Source organism: Leptidea sinapis, chromosome 28, assembly GCF_905404315.1.
Source record: "Leptidea sinapis chromosome 28, ilLepSina1.1, whole genome shotgun sequence".
Lineage (NCBI taxonomy): Eukaryota > Metazoa > Arthropoda > Insecta > Lepidoptera > Pieridae > Leptidea > Leptidea sinapis.
Window position 1 is genome coordinate 1,208,682 of NC_066292.1, and position 18,583 is coordinate 1,227,264.

Below are 18,583 nucleotides of genomic sequence, written 5' to 3' on the forward strand. Positions count from 1 at the left end.
CCATTTGAGGACTTTGCTGATAGAAATGTTGGGCTGTTCAGCTCTCCCATATCAAAGCCCCTTTGACCTGATATAGCTTCATGATGTTTACCAAGTGTTATGTTATTGTCACTCACTGGCCTTGCTTATAGATTTACCAACGATTTTCATCGAGCATGTAGATAAGTCAAAATCAGATCAGAAAAAAATACAAGTTAAATTACAATATGCAGAAAAAATAGAGCAGCTTATTGTGTACCTTCGTCCTATTCCTCATTCAATAATAAAGACACTGTTTGAGCCTCTTTCAACGGTCTCCTTCTCATGATGTTGAAACTATCCTAAAAGATAATAAATACATAACCTACTTATATATTGACCGTACATAAACAAAAAGTAAGAAAAAAACAAAAAACAAACCATAAAGAAATGTTTGAAAGTTGCACAATAGATAAAGTGGCACCTTTCGAGCGCAACGTGTTGCCATGGCAACGAAACTCTCGGGAGTGTAGAATGATCACTGAGTTGGCACCGAAACACAAGCATATAGGTACGCACGTAAAGTAGAAATATACAGCAATTTATTTGTTTCGCGGGCACCTCTGAAGTGCACATTAACTGTCTAGTTTTAAAGTTAGGTTGGCCGAGTTGTGTAAGACGCCAGATTTTACTCTAGTTCCCGAAAGGGATTGAGGTTCGGACCCCAACCATTCAATAGGTTATTTTAAGTTATATTACATTTTATTTTACAAATTTAAAAACATATGCATCGTTAGCAAGCTTATAATATGATAATGACTGGAAGGTACTAATGTTTTGTAAAGCATAACATTTAAAAAAATATATATTTAGATTATTATGCTGATATTTATGTGATTTTGTGAAAAAAAGTTTCACTTGTAGCGTGGTTTCATAAAAACACAATTGCTTTTTATTCCTAAGTAAAATTCCCAACTTAAATTTCATTTATTACCTAAAATAATAATATAGTTAAGCGCTACAACTTACACACTAAAATTACATATAAAAATATGTGATCCAATTTTATTGTTGCCATTATAAATAGGTCAAGAATTCAAAACACTCGTGTCTGAGACGGAGATCGTTGAAAAAAAAATATTTTGTTAAAAAAAAGGTAAAATGGCGGCTACGTAAGGGTGACGTATATCTGTGTTGTGACTTGTGTTTATTAAAATTTAATTAAGATAATTTCATCTGTTTGCGCCTGTTAAAACTATTAGTGTTGTGTTTACCCTTATCGCAAAGAAAGGATATTTAGGATAATCTAAAGGTATGTAGCATTTACTCTTTGCATAAATAGGAATTTACTTCGGAATTACGACTGCTAAAGCTCGTGCAGTAGTGTTGCAAATTCTTGCGATGCGATCAATCATTATTCTTGCCCTATGTGAGGATTATTAAATAAAAATTCACGCATCTTCCAAGTAATTCATAATTCTGGTGATTTCAATGTTTTTGAAGGTAATAAATTGATCACAGTATGAGAATCATAAATACGAAGCTGTAGATCACTATTTACGTTCGAATCGTATTTATTTAAAATATATTGGTTAATTGGCTATTTAAATAATGACTATCTGGCAATTATATATATATTTTTAAAATTTATGGAGGGTTTTGTACTCACATTATATTATAATAATATTTACACATACATAGAGTTTGGTAAAGATGTTATTTGAAAACCTTGAATTCAAAGTCAAATGTGCTTTAGAATCGTTACTATAAATAATTCTTTTAAATTACTTAATCTAGCCTAATAATATATTCGGTAAAAGTAGAGCTTGTGAGAAGAACATACGAGAAACTTAACGGCCACTCTTTTTAATGAAATGGAGTATTTTACAAGGTCTAATTATGCATAATAAATTAGTTTGTAACTACACCCAATATATTAATCATATTCAAAGTTGAAAGTGGCTTAAATATCAAATATTTCATAAAAAGTAATAAAACCTTTACAGATTGACTTTATTGTTTGTGTAAGGAGGCTTCTTGAACATGTTTTTAGTAATTACTGTCATAATTGGCACACCAAAAGCAGCATCAATTCAAAAGTTGACATGGACTTATAATTGTTTCCTTCACGCATATTTGAGGGAAGTAGACGACCTGGCACATGACACCACCACAAGCAATGCCATTTTATTGAGCATGACAAACCATGCTATAACATACACATGATAACTACAAAAATACAAAAAACAATGCTCACAAAGCAAACCCACAAAAGATTCTATATAATGCAATTACAGTGGATTTTATATAAACAAAAATAATATAGCATATTCATGTTACATTCATAAGATTATACATCTTCATATGAAGGATTATTATGATCAAGTAGACCAAGAGCATCTATTTAGATGCTCTTATTTTTTAAGATAAGATTTTTATTATTTAATAAAAAAGCCATTTATTCAACAATAAGTAATTCAATTTACTATATCTAAGTTATATAAAATCTAGGTTTTTTTCTGCTGATTGCTTGGCATAAGGCCTCCTCAAACCTTTTCCACTCATTTCTGTCTTTGGCAACCTGACTCCAGGTCACTCCTGCAAATTTGGCCAGGTTGTCCTCCCATCTTTGAGGGAGACTCATCTATTTTTTATATTTCTTTACAAACACATAACAAAAAAACAAAAAAAACGATTCCAAAACAACAGATATAATATGCACTAAAAAGTAAAAAAATGTATGTAATGTAAAAGGTAGGTTTGCAACTATGTAGTAGGTGAGATGTGCTTGTATCACACGCACAAGTTGAAATAAAATGAAATTTAATCTTAAATTTGAATGAAACTGAGCTTGTTCATAAAAATAATTTAAACTAGTAGTAATCTGAACAGGTTTTTAAAAAAGGAGATGAAAAATTTGAGTGATATCTCTACTATTTTCCATGACCACTCCATCTTTTTTAAATGATTGAGAGAAAATGTTGAGACTGTTGAAAGAGTTGTTAGAGACTGTTGATGTAACTGGCAAGCTTGCTCAAATTTATAGTGCAAACTTGGAAAAAAGTGTTCGAAAAGGTGTTATACATTCCATAATCATATTATCATTCCATATTCCGTTACTCAAACCAGGTCACAATCCATCTGAAGCCACCAGTTATAGACCAGCTTAAACATCATCTTGAGTGGTTTGTTAAATACAATAACCTCATTTCCTATTGTCAGTATAGAGTTAGAAAGGGGAGGAGCTCATTATTTAGCTTCGGTTTCCTTACAACTAACATTAGGTAAGCACTCAAAAAAGAACCTCTTTTTGCAGTTTTTCTAGATATAGAATCTGCATATGATAATGGGTCATTTCCTCTGCTCAGGAGTAAGCTCATTCAGCTGAGTAATCCTGTGAAGCTATCTCATTTCATATGTAATGTGTTGATGGAGCGAACAATCACCAATATCCTCTTAGTTACCCCCTAAATCAGTTTGGAAAGTTTTATCTCAAGGTTCAGTTCTCAGCCCTCTATTATACAACCTCTATACCACCTTCCAAAAATAGGGTAGTGCTATTCACCAACAAAAATTGTCTCCCTGTTATTAAAGTAATAAATTACAATATATATTAGTACCTGTTGTTGATAATGTTAAGTTTTTCGGTGTCTGATATCAAAGAATAACAGGTGTAAAGCATTTTAATTACATTTCCCCAAAAGTTTGAAAAAAAAACATCCATATCTTTTGCTCATTGTCTGGTGTTTGGTGGAAAATTATTAAAAATCTATAAATTTGGGCATTGTCACTAGTTCTATTATCAGGATATACTTGATCAAACCACCTTCAACATTATTTCACATGTTTTTATGTTTTTTGCGGAGATCACCCCTTTACTCAAAAATTGCTTTACAATGCCATAATTTGTAGTCACACAGTTATGGTACTTTACTTTTGGTACCAGGTAATAAAGCAGGCTTAAATTAATTAGACAAATTACAAATGTTTGTGTATTATATTAAGAGCATGCATGTAGAATGTGTAGAATCTCCCCTTTAGCTCCGTTCATTCTAGTAAACTGTTTTGATTCTGAATTGATCTGAATTTATGCTCAGAACAGTCAATAAGCTTTGTTAGAAAAGCTTTGCTTGATTGAAGGCTTTTTCTATTGAACATAATCACTAATTACTCTCCATTTAACCTATTTAAGTGGGAAATATACAAGAAGCTGAGCTATTTTTACTACTACAGCATTTGCATTATGTTTAGAGACTGAGACCCATAACTAACATCTACATGTTTTTCTTAGTACACAATTTCATATGCCTTGCCAGAAGTTGTCGCTATCTATAAATTTAAATTGATTCAAAAGCAGTCAGTTATACCATTCAGCATTCATTTCAACTATATTTATGCATATCTTTAATATATATAAATTATGTGTCACATTGTTTGTCTGCGATGGACTCCTAAAGTAATGAACGGATTACTTCATGGAGTGCAGTTTAGTCTATCTTGAGAGATAGGATAGTTTTTATTTCGATTTGGGACCCACAATAATTATTTTAATTTCCAATATATGTTTTGTATGGATATATTTTCTATAAGAGAATTTATTGATGCACATTTGACAGTTCTTCTGTGAAACAATTATTTCATTTTAAGAACAGGGATCATTATTTAGAAATAATTCTTAATGTCATGAAATATTATGACAAAATCATAAAAGACAGTATTTTATTTATTATCAACAGAACAACGGCTGTCAGCTAGTATACCTATAATTGTTACCGCCCCGGTTGCCCCATATTTGGCATTACCTGCTTTTAGTTATTATTATCTAACTCACAGCGATAAGGTATATGGCCTACAAATATATTGGTCGACTACATAACGTTATTGTACCACACGCAGTCACGCGACCAACTCGTATCACACACATTGGATTCATCTCACGCTCTACTTGTCGCAAAAGCCGATTGTGTTGCGTTTTTACAGCACGGATGGGGAATTATGGTCGTGTTAGCACGGTATATCGTACTGTTGTGAAACCGGCCGCTAAAGAACAAGGCGTGACGTAATTATTATTGGGTGTTGTACGCGTCTTAAATAGTGTGATTATTGTATAAAATTAATGTACTTTGGAAAATTTATAGACCATGCTTGTTTCGAACCCGGTCCTCTGAGGATACGATGAATTTTCCATAAATAGTCATTCGTTCAGTTAGTTAAGTGGTCTAAGCGCTAGGGCGTATCCCAAGAGGAGCGGGTCCATAAATGTTGGTAAATAAATTTAATTTCTCTAGTTAATACCAGAATTGAAGGAATTCATTTAATAACAAATTGTTGTTGATTATTGTGCTAATTTGAGGAAGGTGTGTCGTTGTTACTACATAGAGACCGTTGCTCTAGTGGTATTCATGTCTGCCTATCGGGTTACTACTTTGGTTAACGCTGGAAATGCTGAATATTTTTTTCACGCTGAGCATGTATTTTAATTCGAGTGTTTTATTTTTATGAAAATAAGGGACAAGACGAGCAGGACGTTCAGCTGATGGTAATTGATACGCCCTGTCCATTACAATGCAGTGCCGCTCAGGATTCTTGAAACCCCAAAAATTCTGAGCGGCACTACAACTGCGCTCGTCACCTTGAGACAAGTTGTTAAGTCTCATTTGCCCAGTAATTTCACTAGCTACGGCGCCCTTCAGATCTAAACACAGTAATGCTTACACATTACTGCTTTACGGCAGAAATAGGCGCCGTTGTGGTACCCATAATCTAGCCGGCATCCTGTGCGAAGAAGCCTCCCACTGGTAACTGGAGTGTAACTGGGTATTATGAATTTTTATTAAATAAATGGAGCAACAGATCACAAATACGAGGGTCCTGGAGCTCTATCATAATTTTTCAATGATTTTTGACCCTTATAGTGTCAAGCACGATATAAGAGCCAGTAGCCGACTCATTGACTCACTTGACAATTATTGATACACTCACTTAAAACGATGTAGTCTTGGCACATTCACATAGGCGTGAGAATTGATTTTTTTGTTATGGAATAGGAGGAGAAACGAGTGTATGGGTCACCTGGTGATAAGTGATCACCGCCGCCCACATTCTCTTGCAACACCAGAGGAACCACACGAGCGTTGCCGGCCTTTAAGGAAGGTGTACGCGCTTTTTTTGAAGGTACCCATGTCGTATCGTCCCGGAAACACCGCACAAGGAAGCTCATTCCACAGCTTTGTAGTACGTGGAAGAAAGCTCCTTGACGCACTGTGGAGTACCGCCACACATCCAGGATGATATCCTAACTTGTGGCGTGTTGTGCGAAGGTGTGGAATTCGGCGGCAGGAATTATCAGGTTTAACAGCTGTTCGGAACACTGCCCGTGATAAATGGATCTAAAGAAATTGATGGGTATGGGATGAAAGCTATAGCTAGTCCACTACCAGATGTAATTCTTAAGCAGCTATTCGCTCGTAGTAGAGTCCACGATTTAAATACTTATGATGATTTTTTTAATTTATTCAGAAAACAAATTTTATTTTATCATGGTAATTACTTATTAGCATACCCTAGTACCTTTTGTGTTTTTCTGAGATCTGAGAAAGCGAATTTCGGAATGGGTGGTAGATTTTGACGTTCAATAAGTGATCTTAAAATCCTATTTCGCATAAATATATTAGAGTTTGAGCTAAAAGTTAAACATAAGAGTTATAAGTTAAGATTGCTGTATTGCATTTCAAGTTTGTTGCTTGTTTTTACAAATTTAATTTAGAGATCGTACTGTGCAGTAAGAGATATATATATTTCACGGAAACTACCAACTAAAATTAAATTAACTGCAAAAAAGATTCAGAGCTTACTTTGCAAATATGTATTATAAATTAGACGCAGCCATGTATAAAATACAATGAAATATAGCCCCTAATGTTATACTAACGAGGATTTTATTGTGTAACGCGTATTATTTTAATAACACCAGTATGCAAATAGAGTCCATAATGAAGCGGCCGTAACTCGTAAGCTACCGGCGACCGGCAGTACGTAATTGACTATCACGCCGCGAGCACGCAAGGACTCGCGGACGACACTCGTTATTAGGTCTCATGGCCGTTTGCCACCGTCTTCCGTACGGTATCTGTAGAGTAAACAAAGGATGCCTCGTTGACTCGGTGAGTCAAGTGTGTAAACAAGGGTGAACATTCGCGCCTGTAACTGGTTGAATTGTGTTTTTGTGAATGGAAATGGTGTAATGAGGGTTTATATTAGCGTTTCGAGGGGTCAAATTGGATTGGGATTGTTGTTGTTACAGTGCGGTATGTAGTAAATTTGATGATTACATCTCGTTTAGGATTATTTCTGTGGCCTGGTGCTAAAAGGGCCAAAGTACGTGTTTGTATGAAACGAGATTGTAATGCCAGTTTATTGTAAAAGTATGATATTTTTTTGTGCTAAAAGGGCGTTAGTGTATTAACAATCTTTTAAAAGTTACTATGTAAACAAGGCCAATGTAGTGTGCGCTTTCATAAGATGCGAATAAGGGCATTTACAAGTGGGAGGCTCCTTTGAACACGATGCCGGCTAGATTATGGGTACCACAACGGCGCCTTTTTCTGCTGTGAAGCAGTAATGTGTAAGCATTATTGTGTTTCGGTCAGAAGGGCGCCGTAGCTAGTGAAATTACTGGGCAAATGAGACTTAACATCGTATGTCTCTAGGTGACGAGCGCAATTGTGGTGCCACTCAGAATTTTTAGGTTTTTCAAGAATCCTAAGCGGCACTGCATTGCAATGGGCAGGGCGTTTCATCCACCATCAGCTGAGCATCCTGCTCGTCTCGTCCCTTATTGTCATAAAAATAGTCTTGAAGCAGGCGCTACAACAACATAATATACAGGGTTATAGTGGAAAGGAGAGTTAAATATTTTTACATTTGATAATCACAATTATAAATTGATGTCCGCGAAAATATAATAATTGCAATGTGAAGCAAAACAGTATACGGTAGATATAATATAAAAATAATAGTGCGTACTTACCAGGATTTCCCAACATCAAATTCGATCATCAACTGTCGACGATTTCGTTCCTCAGGGTGGTTCCGCACTACATTTGATACGAATCAGGGCAAAATACTTATTAAGGAAATTCAACCGAATTACAATATTGACTAACGCACTGCATCCGATCTTATTAGTCTTCTAAGGAACCCGGACCGAATTGGGATATCCAATGGCTGTTATACTAATCAAAATCCAAGAACAGATCTTTGCGTCTTTGGTATATCTATGTGTAAAGCGGACACAGTGCGTCCATAGAAATATATAACTATACTTTGGCTATTTCGGTGCTTCACTATTCTGTTCTGAATTGGAGACATGAAAACGGACCTACTGATGTCTATGACTACTGCGGAACAAATTTTCACGAGATCAGATCGAACACTATTTGTATTCTGTCTTTACGGAACTTTTGAAAATTCCAAGATGAAATGTAGCCTTCAACTTCAACAAAGAATTGTATGTTCAACAGGAACGACAGAGAGTTTATAGAGTTACTTTCACATATTGATAAATGATAAAACTTAGACTGTTGGAAATATATAGATATTCAATTTATTTATAATAGCTACATTAATTCCATACTTTTAACAAAAACTACAATAAAGGACATATTGGAGGTTGTTAAAATAAGCCTTTTCGCATCTGATAGAAACAGCAAGAAACCCTATTTTCGTACTCAATCGATACAGCAACCTAACGGGGAAGTTTTAAAATAAACTGTTGCAAATCCTGTGCATAACTAAAGACTACTGCATGTGCAAAAAAAATTAGGCTATTTTAGATCCAGGTGGTACGAATGTTAAAGGTTGAAATGTAAATTGTTATTGCTTGTAGCGGCGTCGTGGGGCGAGTCGTTCACATCTCTAAAGTACGAATGCGTAATGCTCGTGAGAGGTTACTACTTGGGCTGAATGGTCCGTCATTGTGATCTTTGCTTTTTTTAGTAATAAAATGTTTGTTAGTTAGTTGATGACTGACAAAAGGATGTTGTTTGAAACACAACAGTTTTCATTAAATGATTATAACACATTACTATGATTTAATAGATAAGGCAGAACTTTTATAATCGAAACGATATATACCCACCCACATAAAAACGAAAACTGTAGACGTTAGACGACAGAGGAAAACTTATAAAGGACAACCACAAGGTATCTGTAAAGGATAAAAAATGATCCCAGGATTAAAAGACAATATCATACGAGTGTGTGTAATATAAGTTGACTGATCTTTATATATACTCTTCTCTTAAAAATCGGGCTTATATAGTTATGAAGTAACGTGACTTTGTCTGCATGGAATTCACGTTATGTAAGCATAAATAAGCACAATTTTATATTATAATGGTGCCGCTTTTTTAGTCTTTAAAATGTTTTAAGTCCAAGCTTCAAAGTAGGTGAGGCTCAACAACCCTTTTTGATAGTTTTGGGTAGATAGTGCTTATGTTAACGTCATGAAGGGTGTAGGACAGAAAAAAGATCGTTTTAAAATGTGTGGCGTGTATTGCACCAATACTAAACTTCTTTGAAATGTTAAGTGGTATTATTTTGCTTGTGCTCTTGTAAAAAAATCTTGTTTATGACTCGCTGAAATGTCGAGGCTTTTTACCAGACATGGCTTTTGCGTGTGCAATCATTAATAAGCGCTATAAACAGTCTGGTACATTGGTATTGCACTGTGCAACGATGATATTTATTGAACGCTGTGTGCGATCTGTGCGTGTCGCCCCCGCGCCCTGTGCCAATGAGACCGTAAATTTGACTTATGCGAGCATAATATATAGGCCGTTTGAGAGCCGTTCCGGAGTCTGTCTAAAGTACTTATCGTTCCCATGATATATTTGATAAAGACGCTTTCATCAAATTCAAATCTTTTATTCAAAATTGAACGTCAAAAACTACCATCCATTGAAAATAGACTGCCTCAGACGAGCCTGAGGTTGTTCGCTTCATTCCCAGTGTGCTGTTTAATTATGAAAATCGTTTATTTTATAGTAACCTTTCCACAAAAACTTTTTTAACAACTCTTAAATTCTGTAACACATTTGATTTGTACATTTTCTGGGATCATATTTTAAAAGCATATACATCGCCCAATAAAAGACTTATAACTCGACTTAACTGAGTAGTAGGCATCAGAAGTTTATGTTTGTTCCTCGTGTTAGCATTATGATTGTCACAGTTTCTAGCAAATTCCTCAATGTGCTTATCAACATATAGAACATTATCAATATATTCAACAGAGAAGCAACAGTCAAAATGTTTATTTCTTTAAATTTTTCTCTAAATGATTCTTTAGGACCTACCTAGGTTATAAATAGCGCGAATAGCCTTCTTCTGCAGCACAAATATGGTAATAATCGGCTGCACTGCCCCATAACAATATTATACTATAGGCCATAATACTATGAAAATAACTAAAGTATACTAGTCGCGCCGAATCTATGTCAGTTTACTGTCTAATTTTCTTAACCGCTGCAGTTCTAATTTTCTTAACTAATACGCTGCAGAACTGTGCTTATTCGCAAATTCTTCAATATGGGGGCCATATTGCAATTTGGAATCAAGAGTAATGCCAAGAAATATAGCACATTCCACTGGTTTTACCATCGGTGAAAATGCTTCTTATATGGGGTGCAGCAACTTCAATTTCCTGTATGTTGTTCTCACAGGCTCCACATAAAGTTTATTTGAGTCAGAATAATCTTAGTTGCAGGCAACTCTCTTGTATATTCTTTAGATGATCGCATCATCAACCATCAGTAAGCCTACGTTTTTATGCACTGCTGATACAAAAGTAATGTCATTATCAACTCCAACTTGGCCGACGTTGGATTAGATTGATCGGTTGTGAGCGGAATACGAAAACGTACATTCCGATGGCTGACCGCGAAAAGTAATGTGACTGGATGGCGCCGCTTGTGGGACCGGTTGCGACGCAAAAACATTCATTGAGCGCATTATCAACCGTGCAATCTATAGTAGTCTAAGTAGTAGACACGTGCTGGAACAGTCCGGACTCTTTAATGTGTCTATGTATTATATTTAAACCGCATGGTCGGCGAACAGGTGACGTAATATTATGAAAAGGAAATATAACATTTTTATAAATTAATAATAATGAATGATCGAAGCCTTTATTGCAAGCAAACTAAAAAGGTACATTTTTAACTTATGCTACAACTTAATTTACTAAATGATTATATTTCACCAAATATATACTATCCCCCTTATTCATAATGGTCCGCTAACTTAAAACAGCCGCTACAGAGTGTTATTTTTTCTTCAGAAGAAGATAGAGTGCGAATTAGCAATGCTTTAAGTTAGCAGACTATTATGAATAAGGGGGCCTATCTTATGTTAATCATTGCTCGCTTGTCCGCCGACAGGCCTCCTCCAGATCTTACCACAATATTTTCCTGTCGTAAGTTGTTCTTCTCCATGTTGGTCCAGCAATCTTTTTGAAATCATCTTCCCATCGTATCGTTTGTCTCCCTCTATTTCTTTTTTCATATCTTTGTGTCTTTCTATCTTTTGTCCATTTATCTTGTTTGCTTCTTATCACATGTCCTGTCCAACGCCATTTTAGCTGCTTGATTGTTTTTTCCACACTTTCCATTTTTGTTTTCTTTCTTATGTTTGTTATTCTTACTTTAACTTGCTTACTTATTTCCAACACGCTGCGCTCAATCCAAATTCCAAATCTAATTTGGTCTCTCACCAATAAAAATAAATTAATAATAATACGATATACTTATTTTTTGTCTGGCCCAGAGTTTTTCTGTTGTTTTGATATTTATGTAGGAAGTGTAACGCTATATTTATGTAGGTGTCAAACTGTTGGCAACAATGTTTACGTTAAAACGCATCTGTTATGTTTTATTTCAACTGCCGGGATGCCTTTTGGTGGACACGCAGGGCGACGGGAAATAAAATTTGGTTTTATTCATTTTTGCTTTAGCTAAAAAAGAAATGAGGTTGTCTGTTATAAAATGGCTATTTGTCACACAGTGCTAAGACAACAGTTATGTGGCAGAGGTCCGGAAAGCACATGTCAACAATTGGACGTAGTTCCTGAAAAACGTTTCAAGCCACAAACATCACATTTTAAGGAATTCGTGTTTAAAGTTGAATAAATATTAGTGTATTCCATACATGTGGGTTGGGGTACTAAGTCATGATGTCATTTAAAGAGTGACAGTAGGGCTTCAATTTTTTGCCAGTCCGTTAATGTAAATGACGTAACCAGTTTTGTGTTCTTAGCTCAATTTCGACATGATTGTGAATATAAAATATATCAAAAAATTTTATCTTAGTAGGTATGGGTAGACTACATTTTAACGCTGGGAATTAGCATTTCTTAACATAATTGTTTCACTGCATGTTCAGATACTTTGTTTTTTTTTATTATACATAGGTAATATGCATGTCGCAAAAAATGTTGAAGTATTTCGAATAGAATTGTATTTTTTGGCTGGTGAGGTGAAAAGTTGTGTGTGTCACACGCGAACAAAGTTTTTTGTTTCTTGTGCTTTTAAACCCCTTACTAGGTTTAGGATGCTTACTTAGAATCTCTCGCTTGTGATTTAATTTTAAAGAGACCTTCGCTTGCTCGAGATTCAAATTCGGCACTCGCAACAAATAACCACCTTGGCTCTCTTGTTGAACAAATAACTACTTCGCCAGTGTTGCTGTATCCAGCTCGGTTTTGAACGGATTTGAACACTAGAAATAACTACAAGCTTTTAGTGCCCCCTACTAGGCTCTGTAAAATAAACAATTCTTTTGCATGCGATAGTATTAAATTTTACAATAAATTACCAAAAAGTGTATCTGAATTATCAATAATTAAATTTAAATCTTTTATTAAACGCACACTTATGTCGAAGGCTTATTACAGTATTGAAGATTACGTAAACGATATTACAATATGGAATTGAATAGTATTATAGTTGTTTTTTTTATGGTTCAGCCTTGTATTGTTTCACTGGTTTGCATTATTTTAAAAATATGTATATGTTTAAACTTTTGTGTAATTAATATGTATGTATCTGAATTGTATTTTTTGTGATTGACGTTTACGAGCAGTCTTTTGATTTTATGTCACTAAAATATTTTGACTTTGACTTTGAAGAGGCTTATTTAAAAAACAGCTAATGACTGTCTTGGATAATATTATAGGCAGAAAATTTCTCGAATGGCGACCACGTACCGGAAAACGTAGTGTTGGTAGGCCCAGCATAAGATGGACCGACGATCTGGTCCAGATCGCCGGAAAAGTTGGATGAGGGCAGCGCAGGACCTATCGTCGTGGAAATCTTTGGGGGAGGCCTTTGTCCAGCAGTGGACGTCTTCCGGCTGATGATAATGATGATGAATGATTATCGTTAGTGGAACATTACTAATTAACCTGTTTACCCGAAAAGGGATAAGAAACAATCTCATTTTTTTTAAGTATTGAAAGATTTCAGCATTTTCTCAAGACACGCGAGAGAGAAAATTTAAGGTCTTTTAAAGGGTTTTTCTGCAAAGATGACAGGAATATATCTTTTAATGAAGTCCTCTTTATAAAAAGTAAGAATAAAACTGCTGTACTAAAAAAATACAAATGTATTACATTTTAAACTGAATTACTTCCCTACGCTTTATTATAACAAACAACAACTTTAAGTACAGCTCTGTTATATTACTTATACTTGTCAACAAAACAGCAGATTTGGAATCTCGACGACCTTTATAATGATTGAAAGTATTTCCTTATTTTCGTTTTACGTAAAAAGTTGCCCATAAATTGTATTATTGTTAATTTAACCTGATTTGAGCTGTTTAACCTGATTCCTGCCGCCGAATTCCATCTTCGCACGACACGCCACAAGTTAGGACATCATACCCACCATCTGGATGTGTGGCGGTACTCCACAGTGCGGTTTTCAAGGTGCTTTCTTCCACGTACTACAAAGCTGTGGAATGAGCTTCCTTGTGCGGTGTTTCCGGGACGATACGACATGGGTACCTTCAAAACAAGCGCGTACACCTTCCTTTAAGGCCGGCAACGCTCCTGTTATTCCTCTGGTGTTGCAAGTGATTGTGGGCGGCGGTGATCACTTAACACCAGGTGACCCCTACGCTCGTTTGTCCTCCTATTCCATAGAAAAAATATTTTTATTTTATACATATTATTTATTTATTTTGTACATACGGTTCCATTATCTAACTTTACCAGTATAATGTAACTAACAATACTTAATTTTACCAGTGGGAGGCTCCTTTGCACAGGATGCCAGCTAGATTATGGGTACTACAAAGGCGCCTATTTCTGCCGTGAAACAGTAATGTGTAAACATTATTGTATTTCGGGCTGAAGGGCGCCGTAGCTAGTGAAATTACTGGGCAAAAGAGACTTAACATCTTATGTTTTCTTTCGCCATTTCTTGCGCTGCTTCTTCTCTCTCAGAGCGCCATTTGTTTCCGAAGCGGTAGTAGTGTCTAGTATATTAGAAATGACATTAAAACGAATTCTAAAGGAATCAATTTTGACAAAATAAATGCCTCTTATGCCTTTATGTCTCGAGGTTACGGGCGCAATTGTACTGCCGCTCAGAATTTTTGGGGCTTTTCAAGAATCCTGAGCGGCACTGCATTGTAATGGGCAGGGCGTATCAATTACAACCAGCTGAACGTCCTGCTCGTGTCGTCCCTTATTTTCATTAAAAAAAAACTCCCAATAAACGGTAGCTTTATACAGGTTGACAAACTTCAAGCACTAGTTGTATGTATGTTTATAATATTGTAACGATTAATACATAATTTCATACATAAATTAATGTAAAACTGGTAGCGAGTCCGAAGACCATAAAGCCGAGATGTTTTATGGGTGCAAGGATGTTGTCGCGTGCCGGGTTCAACGACCATCATACGCACGTTTCACTTTCATTTTCTCCGACGAACCGCCTCCCAATGTTATTCCACCGACAAATGTACTCCAATGTATTGCGGCTGAGAGATTCACGTACGAAGTGAGGGTAGATTGAAATACTTGTATTATATATTCTTTGGTAGAGGTATAAGAGATAATAATCACGCTGTGTGATTGAATACTCTGAATTATACAGGTATTACATTTTACTGGGAGGGTCCTTTGCACCAAATACCGGCTAGATTATAGCTATCACAACGGCGCCTATTTCTGCCGTGAAGCAGTAATGTGTAAGAATTACTGTGTTTCGGTCTGAAGGGCGCAGTAGCTAGTGAAATTACTGGACAAATGAGACTTGACAACTTACGTCTCAAGGTGACGAGCGCAGTTGTAGTGCCGCTCAGAATTTTTGGGATTATCAATAATCCTGAGCAGTACTGCATTGTAATGGGCATCAGCTGAACGTCCCGCTGGACTCGTTCCTTATTTTCATAAAAAAATACAGGGTTCTTTATAAAAAGTTCAAGTTAAGGTTTCACAAACAGTTTCGGTTTATTTATTTATTTATTGAGATTTTTTTCATGCTAATGAAGTGCTCTTGCAAATCAACAATGCAATTCATGTTACGATTTAGATACATTCGCTATTAGCACAGTATGTTTCGCCTTCAAAAGGCGTTTCATCAGCATGTGCTCCAAGAGAGTTGGACTCAAGGTATTTTGACGCGCGTCAAAGTAGAATAAATTTTATTCAACTAGGCTCAAAGTACGCGCTTTTGAAACGTTATTATTAAAAATATTAAAGTTTTACTGAATCCACTATATGTTCGGTAAAAGTAGTGATTGTGAGAATAACATACAAGAAACTCGACGGCCACTCGTCTCAATCAAATAGAGCATTTTACGAATCATGTTGCAGCATACGTTCACTTTATCGTGTTTTTTTTTAGTGTCTGTATTATCCGCTCACCATCATTAGACGACATGCAAGATATATAAGTTGATGGATCAATTATTTATTTATTTATTTAAATCGCGTTACACTTGGAATACGTTATTAGTACTACAACACTTAAAGATTATTGAAATAATAAAAAAAAAATAGTTTGAAAAAACTAAAAAACACGCTTTGGTTGAAAAGATAATGGTGGAAATAGTAGATGAAAAAATTATGTATACAAAATTAACATTAAAAATCTTATTTTGCAAATTGAAAAATGGAATAATTTTATCAAATTAATGTATTGTCATCTGCCCTTCATAAATCTACGAAGTTTGAACGAAATCTGGCCGTTTAAAGTGGGTCAAAATCTCGCCCAAATGAGTCGGTTACAAACAAACATACATACAGGTGAAGCTAATAAAAAGCATGTAAAAATCAACATAAGGCGCGGTCATACCTCAATATCAACAAAAATTGGTTGCTTAGGGAGTCGATTACAACATAACACAATGAAAATATTCGGACGCAAAAAATACATTGCACAAAGAAGGACTTAATGATAATTTTTAACCGAATAGAATATTTATATATAATTTAAAACATCCAATAAAAAATTTGGAAGTGGCTTCCCAAAAATAAACTTTGGAGTCAAAAATATCCGAATTTTAAGCGATAACAATATTCTTTTTTTTAAAGAATTGAATAGAATTAGTACTTTTCTAAAACTCAAACCGAACAATTTCTCAATTTATTATGTAAATTTGGAATAAACAAAAGAAAACCAGTAAAATAAATGCCCATTTGCTTAGCTTAGCCACATGATCAACACAAATAATGTAGGGTTGGTTGTAACGTTTACAATCCTAGTCAGTCCGCGCATTAATGAGAATGCAGCTCTCATTTTATTAGTAGTTTTCAGAATAAAGTTGTATCCTAAAGTTCACAATTTAATACCGGCAACTTTTTTTTAACGGTATAAGTATATTAAGGAAGTATAGTTTAATATAGTGGAATGTTCCTCAAATATAAGTAGTTATAATATAGTTTTTTTTTGTGTCTCTGTAACTTTTCAAGATATATTGCATTATTAATAAATATAAAGCAAACATAGATGAAACTGAAAATTTTTGAGTATATAATCCTAGCCAGGCCTAATATGCAAAAATTCTGAAAAAGAATGATAAATTTAATTTTTTAAAGCCTGTATTGTATCTTTTTTTCTATGCGAAAAAAATGAAAGAGACCGTTTTTGTAGAAAATTTATTTGAATTTCCTACAATATATACTTTTTTTTTCAGTGTATTTTAAATAGGAAAGGGGACCCCCCATGTGCCAGCTCAATTTTCAAGATATTAGCTAATATTTTAGGACGTTTTTTTGTTTAACAAAGAAACTTTTTAGATGTACATACTTACTCAAAAACAAATATTCTGACGCAGTCTTATACTTAGGTACATATAAATTATAAATGTTAGTAGCTACTTAAATAGTCTTAGTCATCATTTAAGCCGGAAGACGTCCACTGCTGCACAAAGGCCTCCCCCAATGATCGTCATGACGATCGCTATATGATCTTGACCAGATCGACTAAATAGTCTTTGAAAATAACATTATCTCATTTGACATCAGTATGGGACTTTCAGCAGAATCAGTGGTCTACAGACTACGCGGGCATGTGTCCTCGCCACTTGAACCAAAAATGACCAAAGACCATATTTACCAGTAGGAGACTCCTTTGCACAGGATGCCTTCTAGTTTATGGGTACCACAACGGCGCCTCTTTCTGCCGTGAAGCAGTAATGTGTAAATATTACTGTGCTTCGGTCTGTAGGGCGCCGTAGCTAGTGAAATTACTGGGCAAATGGACTGTTTAACTTGCTTTTCCTTTTATTAACTTTTTTTTTAGTTTGTCAAGTTAAAAATTTTGTTTTTCTTTTGTTTTAGTGTTTATGTACTAAGATTATAATGGAGCTGACATTTGTATGCCCCTATATAAATAAAAAATTTTAGTGCCACTCAGAATTTTTGGGTTTTATAAGAATCCTGAGCGACACTGTATTGTAATGGGCAAGGCGTATCAATTTCCATCAGCTGAACGAAAAATAAAAAGGTGCCCGAGCATCAGAACAGGTTTTTAATTAAAACACTTATTTAAATAATAATTACGCCATCGTAGCTGTACCGCTGACCTTCAAGTTGACGTGTGCAGATGTGTCAACATTACCCACTGCATAAATCATCATTAGCAACTACTGTGTAAATTCTATGAACACAATTTTTTGCCGCTGTTTTTTTTTTCTATAAAAGTCGTAATCGAACACTTTCTCACGTTTTTATCAAATGTCATTGCTTACTCTATTTAATGCTGACACGTTTCTGTTACAACGGAGCCTATAGAGAAATACAGATTAATGAGTATAATTCTTTGTGCTGTCGCAAAAAAAATCTGAGTTTTTACGGTTCCGTAGCCAAATGGCAAAAAACAGAACCTTCAGAAGATTCTTCATGTCTGTCTGTCCGTTTGTCACAGCCACTTTTTTCCAAAACTGTAAGAACTATACTGTTGAAACTTGATAAGCAGATGTATTCTGTGAAAAAAAAAACTAAATATTGGGGTTCAACCAATCCCCATAGGTACTTACAACTGAAACTCAAAATTTTTTTTTCATCAACCCCATACGTGTGGGTAGGTCTTCCAAAATGATTCTGAGGTTT

At 35.1% G+C, this 18,583-nt stretch overlaps 1 protein-coding gene across 4 annotated transcripts in view; it reads left to right on the top strand.

The window, feature by feature from the left end:
* Positions 1-1,124: 1,124 nt before the first annotated feature.
* The window catches only part of LOC126973131 (tyrosine-protein kinase CSK), a 60,766-nt gene continuing 43,307 nt past the window's right edge, over positions 1,125-18,583 (top strand). The window contains exon 1 of one of the 4 annotated variants that reach the window (XM_050820277.1): positions 1,125-1,270. The gene's annotated coding sequence lies outside the window, so the exon portion shown is untranslated. Of the gene's footprint in view, positions 1,271-6,815; positions 7,266-18,583 lie in introns of those variants that run through there. The other 3 variants (XM_050820276.1, XM_050820278.1, XM_050820279.1) reach the window with 3 other exon arrangements.